Raw genomic sequence first — 11595 nt, forward strand, 5'->3', positions numbered from 1 at the left:
TGTATTACGCACAAAATCCACTTATTCTACCGAGGATGTACCACCAATAGAAATCAGGCAATCGTATGAAGCATGACTTCCCCCACACCTAGTGCAATTAGTTAGGGTTGTCACTCTAGGAGAAGTTAAAGTATCTAATTTCTTGCTCAATGACTCATCCTAGACCGCCAATGAAGTATCTACATCAATCTCATAAAGTCCGGCTACCTTTTTTTTGTCTCTTGTGTTCCACTAGTAGCTATTCATGGCCATTTCTTCAATGAGATTTCTGGCTTCTTCAGGGATCTTACTTCCTAAGGTACCTCCTGCTGCTACATCAAGTAACTGCCTTGTGTTTGAGTTCAACCCATTGTAAAAAGTCTGAATGATCATCCACTCGGGAACACATGTGGAGGATATTTCCGCAGGTTCTCCTTGAACCTATCCCACATCTCAAAAAGAGACTCCAATTCCATTTGCACAAAGGAGGATATTTCATTCCTGAGTTTCAAATAGTTTCCAAGAGAAAAATATAGGGCAAGAAAAACATCTACCATCTTCTCCCAAGTAGTAATCGATGCTCTAGGTAATGAATGTAGCCACTACTTTGCTTTCCCCTTCAACAAAAATTGGAAGGCTCTCAATCTGATAGCATCATCCATAACTCCATTAATCTTAAGCATGTCGCACACTTCCAAGAAGTTCTCGATGTGGTTGTTCGTATCCTCATTGGCCAAACCATTAAACTATGCTGACTGCTCTATCATTTGGATAAGTGCTATCTTTAGCTCAAAATTCTGAGCCATAATCAGCGGTCGCACAATTCTAGACTATATTCCCAAAACTGTTGGTGTAGCATAATCTGAGAGTGTCCTTTGCTGCTCATTTTGTTCTGCGTTTTTTTTTTTACCCTTCACCTTCTACCTCAGCTTGATTTTATTATTCTTGCACAGGTTCTTTTCCCCTTCTTTGAAGTGTTTATTCAAGTTTAGTATCATCTTCAACCAATGTCAAAAGTTTCCCTCAGGTCATAACCTAGAGCTTCAACCAAAGAAAAAAACAAATCAGAACGATGGAAGAATAAGAACATATGAAATTGATTAAGTGATGAATAGCTAAAATAGCAATCTGCAAAGTGTTTCTAAAACATCTATTCCCCAGCAACAACGCCAAAAACTTAACAAATGCCTTTTGCGGATGTACCGCAAGTGCACGAGTTTGTCGAAGTAATAATACCCTTGTGAGTGGGTAGTAGTATTGCTAAGTGCTGGTGCGATATGAATGCGAAGCATTATTTCCTTATGTTGAGCATTACTTTCCTCGGGTTTTTACACTAATATGTGTGTTTTTATGTTACTTTCGTGCATGTAGGGTTGTGAAACCAATTATGAAGGAAAGAAGCCAATGTGGATCACAATGCACTGATTTTTGGACGAAATCTTGCTAAAGTTCAAACGCGAAGATATAAGTCGGGTGCGAGATGGTAGAGTGTGTGCCAACCTCCCCGTATTTGAGTTTACACAACCATTTGGAGGGGCACAAGGGCAGTCATACTCAAGCATTCTGACTTATGCACATAGAACAAGATCTCCATCATCTTACCCGTCATTGAAGAAGCAAAGTGATCCACAGCATAAACGTGTGCCCGTTTATGTTATCTCGATGAAAAGTGGATTCGGGAGTATTTTTGGCATAGTATCGTAGCAAACCACGGCAGGGAAGCACTGTAGCAGTTACTGTTCACAGCCGGCCAAAAATCGCAGAAATAGAGAATCCACACGGGCGTGTGGAAATTATCCACGGCCGTGTGGAAATTCCGCACGGGCGCGTGTTCCGTACACGCCCGTGGAGTCGCCCGATTCCAGCCCTATTTAAAGCCGATTTCAGCCCCGATGTCAGCATTCTTTTCTCCATCTTTTCCCCAACTTGCGAGAGGGCTTCGGCTAGGGTTTCGAGGGGTATTGGCCAAGGTTTTGGAGAGGTTCTACGGCTCTGACATCGTGATTCCATTAGGAAGATGGTTGGTAGGGGAGCTTTGATCGAGGCGTATCCTATACCGGACGAGGGAATCCTTGGACGACGAGTAGAGGACTCTCTATAAGACCATCGACAGGACCATCGAGGGGGTTTCTTTATGGATTCATTGCTTTTACATTCGAGTCCTTTGATTGTACTAAGCTCCATGGAGAGCTAAACCCCTAGTGGGTACTTGGATGATTGTGAACCCTAGCTGTATTCGTTTCATTAAACTTCTTTATTATGCTTTCAATAAATTGATGTTTATTATAAGTTCCAACCTTGAATGCTTGATTATATGAACATTTCCCCTAGAGTGACACTAGGGTTGAGAGTTCTTGTTGGTAACCTTGTGAGTGAGTGACACACCACGAGCGTTAGACAAAAGCTAGGTTGGAGAGGGTTGAGATGGTGAGTCGAGGAGGTGCAGGGGCGTCCCCTTTCCCTCCAACGTGATAGATTCTACCTCCGTTCCTTGAGTTCTTTGCGGCCATAATAGAGTGAATGGTCTAAGGGATGAACCTCCGTTGGGGCCTAGTTGCGCGTGCAATGGAGTGAAGCGTTGAGGGGATCTTAGTATCTAGGGCTTAATTGTGGCTAGGGACCTTCCACTGGACCAAAGGGTTAGGGTCTATAATTAGGAAGCGATTTATCACTTGGAATCCCTAGAGCTCATTGCAACTTTTATTCGAGTGCGAGGTTGAGAGGTTATTTAATCTCTCCTCCGGGACATGAGTAGAGTTAGGCATAGTTGACCTTAGATTTGGGACTATGTATGTAATGATTTCCACGACTCACCATTGCATTGATTAGGAAGCATAATAGAGAGTTCTTGCACTTGAAGCGATTATCCTAGGTGAAGCATTATCCGAGTATCCCATCTTTATTGATAGCCTTACCCTCTTCTTACTTTTGCTCTTTCACTTGTTGATTTTATTGTTGAGAATTGAATCAATTTCACACCTATCACAATTGATCTTCCACATAGCTAAGAATCAAATTAAGTATTTTCACTCCCTACTCCCTGTGGATTCGACCCCGCTCACCCGGGATTATTACTTCGACAAGCCCGTGCACTTGCGGGATATAAGCAAGGGGAACTTGTCAAGTATCCATAGGGAATAGTGATCTCAAACACAAGGATTTCTATTTAACTAAAGTGAAGATGGATCAATAGTAGTGTGAACAATATCAATATGAAAAGAAATAAAAAGAACAATAAAGAGAGACGTAACAAAAAATGAGAAGAAAGGTAATTGATAGAAAGTGGGCACCTGGACATTGCTCCCCCTTGGACTATTGCTTCAAGTGCAAAACCATCTATTATGTCTCTAAACTGATGCTTAATTAGTCATGGAAATCCTAAAATACATGGTCCCAAACCTAAGGTCAACCGTGACTAACCCTACACTATGCCCCGGCTTAGAAATCGCTCAGTCTCAACACCTCACACATTGTAAAGTTTGTTAAAGCTCTAGGAACTTCCAGTGATAAACCCTATTCCCTAACATACATCTAACCCTTTGGTTCAGGCGAAAGACCCCTAGTCACAATTAAGCCCCAGATACTAAGGATTACTTCAACACTTCACTCTGTCGCTTGCGCAACAAAGCCCCAGTCGAGTTTGTCTCTTAGCAATTCACAATATTGTGACCATGATAAGTGCTTGTGTACTAAGAATACGAAGTATTCTTTTCTTATGATGAGCATTACTTTTATTAGATTTTGGCGATAATACATGTGCTTTTGTGTTCTTTTACGCATACAGGGTGGTGAAATCAAAGAAAGAAGATAGAAGCCAAAGTGGATCATGAATGTATATTGTGGATGAAATCTTGGAATGGACAAACGAGAAGACACAAGTTAGGCTCAAAGATATGTGAATGTGTGCCAACCTCAATGTGTTAAAACAATCACAATGGTTTGGAGGGGCAAAAAGGCAGTAACATTTGCGTATCCCGACTTGCCCAATGATAGTAAGATCTTCACCAATGAGACCTTTTATTGAATAAGCAACACGATCTAGGGCATAAACATGTGCCCGTTTATGTTGCCTTGATGAAAAGTGTGGACCAGGAGTGTTTTTGGTGGAGTATTGTAGCAGGGAAATCAAAATCCAGCAAATTCACATAGGCCTGTGTAAATTCCATACGCCCGTGTGGATTCCCGATTCCAGCCTATATAAAGCCACGAAGAGCCCCGATTTCGGCATCTTTCTTTCCATCTTTTCTCCATCTTTTGAGAGGCTTGCGGCTAGGGTTTAAAGAGGCTTTGGCAAGGCTTTTGGAGTGGTTCTACGGCTTTAACACCGCGTTTCTCTTGGAAGACAATTATTGGGGGAGCTTTCATCGGCACAGTCCGGCGAGGTGTGCCCTAGGCTTGAGAAAAGGGGCTTTTGGGGAGAATGAAGCTACTCCCCAAGGCCATCGACATGAATACGGATGGGTTTTCCTATAAATTACATGTTTTTACTTTTGATTTCATTATTGATTGTATCTTGTTCCATGGAGAGTTAAGCCCCCTAGTGGGTACTTGGGTTTGTGAACCCTAGGATGTATTTGTTTCATTAACCTCTTATTATATTTTCCTTAATTGATGTCTTTAATTTAGTTCCAATATTGAATGCTTGTTGAATGATTTCTCCCTTAGAGTGACACCAGAGTTGATAATCTACATTGGTAATTCTTGTGAGTGAGTGACACGCCATAAGATTTAGATAAAGCAAGATTGGATGGGGTCGAGAGGGTGAGTCGAGAGGTAGCGAAGGATCCCCTTTCTCCCCCTATGTGATTTATCCTACCTACACATGCCAAGAGTTCTTTGTGGTCACAATAGAATGAAGGGTTAAGGGATGAACTCCACTCTGTCTTAGTTGCACGAGCAATAGAGTAAAGCATTGAAGTGACTTTAACACCTGTGCTTAATTGTGACTAGGGGTCTTTCACCTGGGCTAAAGGGTTAGATCTACATATAGGAATAGTTTTATCACTTGGAATCCCTAGAGCTTCTTGCAACTTTACACAGTGGGAGTTGTTGAGACTTGTTGATTTCTCCACCGTGGCATAGTGTAGATTTAGTCATGGTTGACCTTAGGTTTGGGACCGTGTATTTAAGGATGTACACGACTCATTAAGCATTAGTTAGGAAGCATAATAGTTGGTTTTGCACTTGAAGCAATAATCCTAGGAGGAACAATATCCGAGTACTCCACTTTTGTTGATTGTCTTTCCTCTCATTCTATTGTACCTCTCTTTCTTGTTTTCTTTAGTTTGTTTGCATCGATCTTTATGCACACCATCATTGTTTCATCTCCACTTAGTTAAGTAGTAATCTTGGTGTTTCTATTCCTTATTCACTGTGGATATGATACCCCACTCACATTGGATTTATTACTTTAACAAACCCGTGCACTTGTGGGTCACATGCAAAGGGGTGTGTCAAGTTTTTGGTGCCGTTTTTAGGGAATAGGCATTTTAGAAACACTTTGCACTTTGCTATTTTATCTATTTACCATTCATTCTATTTCACCTTTTCTTATTCTATCATTGTTCTGATTTGTTTTCTTTCTTTTGGTATAGCTCCAAGTCATGACCCGAGGGAATCCTTCGATATTGGTTAGAGGTGATCCTAAACATGAACGTACACTCAGAAGAAGGGGTAAAGAACCTGCACAAGAACCGTCGATTCGAGCTAAAGTAGAAGATGAAGGGTCAGAAAATATGGCAAAGCAGAATCAACAATAGAGAACACTTTCTGACTTTGCTAGACTCGCAATTATGGGTACACATTCGAGTATCGTGTGGCCCTCGATTACAGTTCCAAATTTTGAGCTAAAGCCAGCATTCATCCAAATGATATAGCAGTAAGCGTAGTTCAGTGGTTTGGCCGATGAGGATCCAAACAATTACTTTGAAAACTTCTTGGAGGTTTGTGACATGCTGAAGATCAACGGTGTTACGGATGATGCTATAAGATTGAGGGCTTTCCCATTTTCTCTAAAAGGAAGAGCCAAGCAGTGGCTCCATTCATTGGCAAGAGCTTCCATCACAACATGGAACAAAATGGTCAATGCTTTCCTTGCAAGGTACTTCCCTCCAGGAAAGTCGGCAAAGCTTCACAATGAGATATCTTCATTTATTTAGATGGAGCTTGAATTCTTGTTTGAGACTTGGGAGCGATTCAAGAACCTCTTGCGGAAGTGTCCACAACACGAGTTCCGCTAATGGATGATCATTCAGACTTTTTACAATGAGTTGAATCCAAGTATATGACAACTTCTAGATGCCGCCGAATGAGGTACAGTGGGAAACAAGACCCTTGAGGAAGCCTGACAATTGGTAGATGAAATGGCCATGAATAGCTACAATGGAATGCAACAAAAATGAAGAAAGTGACCTAACTCCATGAAATTGATGTGGTTACATCTTTGGCTACCCAAGTACATGCATTGAGCAAGAAATTAAATACATTGACTTCACCTAGGATAGCCGCTATCACAAGTTGTAATAGTTGTGGGGTTTCACATATGCTGTCTGATTATTCTATTTCGATTGCTACTTCAGTCCCAACAGAACACGTAGATTTTGTGGGCAATTCAAGAAGAGTACAAGGCAATCCTTATAGAAACACCTAAAATCAAGGATGGAGAAACCACCCCAATTTCTCATGGAGTAAGCATGGGCAGCAAAAAGCCAAGGCACCACTGGGTTTCCAACACCAACAAGCCCCGAACATGCAGAATCGAGTTTCAGGCTTGGAGACCTGGATGACCGATCTAGAGAAAGCTTCGACCAAATTTGTTCAATCATCAGATACACGGTTTTAATCAGTTGAAGCTACACTTTGCAACCACACCGCTTCATTGTACAATCTAGAGAATCAAGTGAGCAAATTGTGAAGTCTCTATCGGAGAGATCTCAAGGGATTCTACCTAGCAACACCAAAACTAATCTAAGGGAATATGTGCAGGCGATAACTTTGAGGAGTGGTCGTGAAGTTGAAGGTAGATCTCCTAGTGAGAAGACCAATGCCAAAGCACCTGAGATCATGGAGGTTGAGGAAAGAGCAAATAAGGAGAAGGAGGTGGGATCCCCACCTTACAGGGCAAGAATCCCTTACCCTTCAAGATTGAAAAATGACCAAAATGATGAACAATACAAGTAGTTCTTGGGTATATTTACGCCTTATTTGGATTGGCTTATCCAAAAAGTGCTTTTTTTTGGTTTAGTAGAAGTGTTTCTGAAAATAAGTGTTTCTCCAGAGTATGTTAAGCACTTTTTGTATTTTTGGTGTGGCTTAGCTTATATGTAGAAGTAGAAGCTGTAAAAATAAGCTAAAAAACAGCTTTTTTTCATAAGTTGGTCATGACTAGCTTTTGAAAAAAGCTATTTTTCAACTTTTTTTTTACAGCTTCCGCTTTTTTAGAAAAGACAATACAAACAACATTTTTGGAACCCAGAAGTGCTTAAATTATAAAAAAGCACTTCTGTATTTTCTAAAAGCCCATCCAAACAAGGCCTTAAGCAATTGCACATCAATATTTCTTTTGTGGAGATGTTGTCTCAAATTTCTCGATATGCGAAGATTTTGAAATATCTTTTCACCAACAAGAGGAAGTTAGAGGAAAGTGCATCAGTAATCTTAGATGCCTCTTGTTCGGTGGTGTTGCAAAAGAATATGCTAAACAAGAAGAAGGACCCCGGATGAAGAAATGGCATTGGCAGATTTAGGGGATAGTATTAATGTCATGCCATACTCTTTCTTTCAAAAGATAGGCTTAGGGGAGCCTAGGCCCACTCGGATGACATTACATTTGGAGGACCGAACAGTGAGACATACGAGGGGTATCATTGAAGACGTGCTTGTCAAGGTCGACAAGTATATATTTCCTATAGACTTCATAGTGTTGGATGTCAATAAGGATGTAAATGTTCCTTTGATACTTGGGAGGGCATTCTTGCACACTTCCAAGGAACTTATCAACGTAGACGCTGTAGACTTGACACTGAGGGTTGATGATGACAAGTTGACCTACCACCTCACCGGCATGTGACATTCTCTTGGCTTTGATGATACTCTTTATTTTCTTGACACTATTGATGAACTAATTGATGAATATATGCAGGAAATGTTGAATTCGGACCCGTATGAGGGGTTACTAGACAAAGAGGTTGATAATGAAGACATGATGATGATTGGTCTAGAGGAGAAGGTACCATCTACTCCGAGGATCATGAAGAAAGTGCTCCATAAGATTAAGCGAGCAAGGAGATGCTACAAGAAACAACGTAAGGCTATTTGGGATGTGTAAGAACAGATCAACGGTGATGAACCCATGTGCGGTGACAAGCTCGACAAATCTTCCTCTACCCTCAAAAGACAGTGTGCATCATGCTTTCAAGTTAGGGGTAAGAGGGAAACCTTCATCTATGAGCCCCCGTGAGGTATGGTACGGTACGTCAAGCTAAGTGATGTTAAACAAGTGCTTCATGGGAGGCAACCCAAATCTTTTATATTTTTCTAGGTTTTAGTTAGTGTGCGCATAAATAAGGCTTTTAGTGTTGGTGTCCTAATCTTTTAGATGCTATTGCTATGATTTTTCTCATGGATTGTTTGGTGTTATCATGTGCTTTAATGTGCGTGGTGAAGTTCTTGTTCATTTGAACGTGTTTTAAATGTTTTCTCTGGTTAATGTTCCATTATAAGGTAGGCTCTGAGTGTGTATATATGTTCTGGAATTTTCTGCAAAGCCTTCAAATTTTTCTAAGTCATCCGGAGAAGACATACAGGCATGTGAAATTTCTATACGGGCGTGTGTTTGCATTCAGAGCTCATCCCGAGAGGACACAGGAGCGTGCAACAGCCCTTGTGGATGATCCTATGACCATTACACAGACGTGGATAATTTCGACATGCCCATAGAGATCATTGCAGAGTAACTCTCCACTATCCCGAGAAGGCACAGGGACGTGTGGATACCCTTATGAACAAGCCCTGTGATGATCCACGCCCGTGTGGAATTTCCACACAGGCGTGTGAATAACCTAGAGACTTTTCTCAGTTGGCCAGATAGGCTATAAGGGCATGCACCTTCCCCTGTGAGTTAGGCACACAGGCGTGGTGAATTTACACATGCCCGTGTGAGTGCATTCAGAGCCAGAGTGTGCTATCCCGAGAACGCAAAAGGGTGTGTGTCTACCCCTGTGGATTCTCTCCTATGGAGTCACACGGGCTTGTGTAATCTCCACATGTCCGTGAGGATATGCAGAACTCCAAGAGGCACGGTTTTCTTTAAAATCTCTTTACGTTTCTGCATCGCCTCACTCCCAAACCTCAGAGATTAGTCTAATTCATTCTCCTTTTTTCTCTCTTTTCCTTGGCCACATTTGATTTTAATTGATTTAAATGGTGAATGTTGCTTTGTTTCTATGTTTATATGGTCTGGCCATGTTTAGGAAGAGTTTTTAAATGATTTGGTGGATGTATTTTTGTATTTTTCGAATGCAGCCGTGGTTTTCATGTCCCATGGATCAACACGGGTGTGTGGAAATTCCACACAACCGTGTGGATCTCTGCAGTACTACTTTGTGAGCTTTTTGATCGATTCTTCTTCAATTTTTTGCAGATATGGCACCTCGGTCAAAGAAGAAAGTTGAGAAATGTCCGCATGAGCTATCCCCTGAGCCAGAGACTATGGGATTTGCTATTCCCGAGCACCAAGTCCAATTTGAGTGGTTATTGAAGTTGAAATTTGGACTATCTCACTTTTTAGATACAAGCATATTGCGGGATATACAGTAGGGATATGAGTTAGTCGATGAGGTTGAGGATCTCGTTTCAGTAAGTGGTTAGAGAAAGTTACTCTTGATCAGGGAGCTAGCCATCCATGCACTCACACTTGAGGTTATGTCATCATTCGAGTTTGATAGATCTTATGCGAGATTCAACAGTGTTGACACCGTACAGTTTTAGGTATTTGGACATCACTATGTTATGAGCATCACTCAGTTTTTAATCATGATGGGCCTATATAACGAGACATTTACGGCCACTGAGGCGTACGAGCGACTTTCGATCAACTACCCTATTACATTGACTCCTCAGCGAGTGTATGGCACTTTATGCGGCCAGGACAGTATGAGCCAGGGGTGTCCAAGGCCACGTGCCTTTCCCGACCTGCGTACCACTATCTTCATACCAGTTTTAGCAAGTTGGTGAATAGCCTTGGTGACAGTACTGGAGCCCGGAACCGGCAGGAGCTACTGTATCTATATTCGATGGTGCCACGTCAGCTGATCCATTTGGGGCACATACTAGCCGAGTATCTGCGCCACCAGGGCTAGTACATTAGAGTTGGTGTCATCTTTTCAGGCCCGTACATTACCTGACTCGTCATAGGCATGGATCTGCTGGATGCCATACGTGGGACTGAGAAGATGACTCTTCTTTCACTGTTAGGCCTGGATAAATTAAGATTGATGGGATTGGTACACAAACACTGGCCTAGAGTATATGTTCTAATTACACCTGCTCCAGAGATAGCCGAAGATGGAGCTGACGCAGTTGAGGGATCACAGCAAGTTCCCGAGCCTCAGCCCGAGCATATTGAGGCTGAGGCACCCCCTGCATCATACGAGCCGCCTCTAGTATGCATGTTTCTCCTTCTCGAGCCTATGATTGTTTTGAGAGGCTCGAGGGCGCTGTGGCGGTGCTTCAAACTGAGATTAACAAGGTTTGCATAACACAGGCCACACAGCATGCAGAGGTGATGGCACGCCTTGATATTCTACAGCAGTTACTTGAGTGCGATACATCCTCACCCTACATCAAGAGACCGAGGACCCCTCAGGTTCCTCCAACATCACCATCACCAGATCCACTAGCACCATTTGATTACGCACCTACACTAGTAGCAGTAGTGTGTGGCACCGGCACTTGATGCATCTTTTATTTCTTTTATTTCTCATATTTTACTTTTACATTTTATTTTGGACTTGTACACTCAGAAAGGATCTTCCTTCTCGAGTTGTATTTCATTCCTCTATCTTTTATATACTCGAGTGTATTTTGTTTTCATTGAGCTTCACTGAACCCATTGTGTATGCGTGTAGATGGTCTTGTCAGTATGAAAATTGAGAACTAGTCATGGGCATGGCCAATGCGTTTTTACACTTGGCTGTGTGTGCCTCACAACCCGTTGGAACTCCACTCCCAAGGAATTTAGCTCCATCAAACGAACCACTAGGAGGTCAAGGGAGTATTGTTTCAATTTCCCACTCCCACATATATTTTGATTATTATATCTTTTACTGTGCTTGCATGTGTATATTGAGGCAATGTACATCTTAAGTATAGTGGGGAGTTCACATTACACATGTTCTATACTTATTCTTTGATTGTGTATGCTCACATAGCCAATGGCGGTTCACCTTAGTTGCAATGATTGTATTCTTGAGATTAGGAGAATTTTTAACATTGAATGTTCTCATGCTCTAGTTTTTACTTAAATTTCTAGGAATTTTTTCCCGATTCACACTTGTTGCACTACTCGCTCATTAAGCTCTTTTGGAAACTAAAGTAAGTCTTTAAGGGACTAAGTAG

The 11595-nt window shown here is 41.8% G+C and overlaps 2 non-coding genes across 2 annotated transcripts; one reads left to right on the forward strand and one right to left on the reverse strand.

Moving 5' to 3' along the window:
• The first annotated feature begins 381 nt into the window (after positions 1-381).
• Positions 382-488, forward strand: LOC120250905. Its single transcript, XR_005533236.1, has one exon. It is a non-coding gene; the product is annotated as a small nucleolar RNA R71 (small nucleolar RNA).
• Positions 489-6105: 5617 nt separating this feature from the next.
• On the reverse strand, positions 6106-6211 carry LOC120250815. The gene has a single exon (XR_005533151.1). It is a non-coding gene; the product is annotated as a small nucleolar RNA R71 (small nucleolar RNA).
• Positions 6212-11595: the final 5384 nt, after the last annotated feature.

The sequence above is a fragment of the Dioscorea cayenensis genome, chromosome 19 (genome assembly GCF_009730915.1).
Source record: "Dioscorea cayenensis subsp. rotundata cultivar TDr96_F1 chromosome 19, TDr96_F1_v2_PseudoChromosome.rev07_lg8_w22 25.fasta, whole genome shotgun sequence".
Lineage (NCBI taxonomy): Eukaryota > Viridiplantae > Streptophyta > Magnoliopsida > Dioscoreales > Dioscoreaceae > Dioscorea > Dioscorea cayenensis.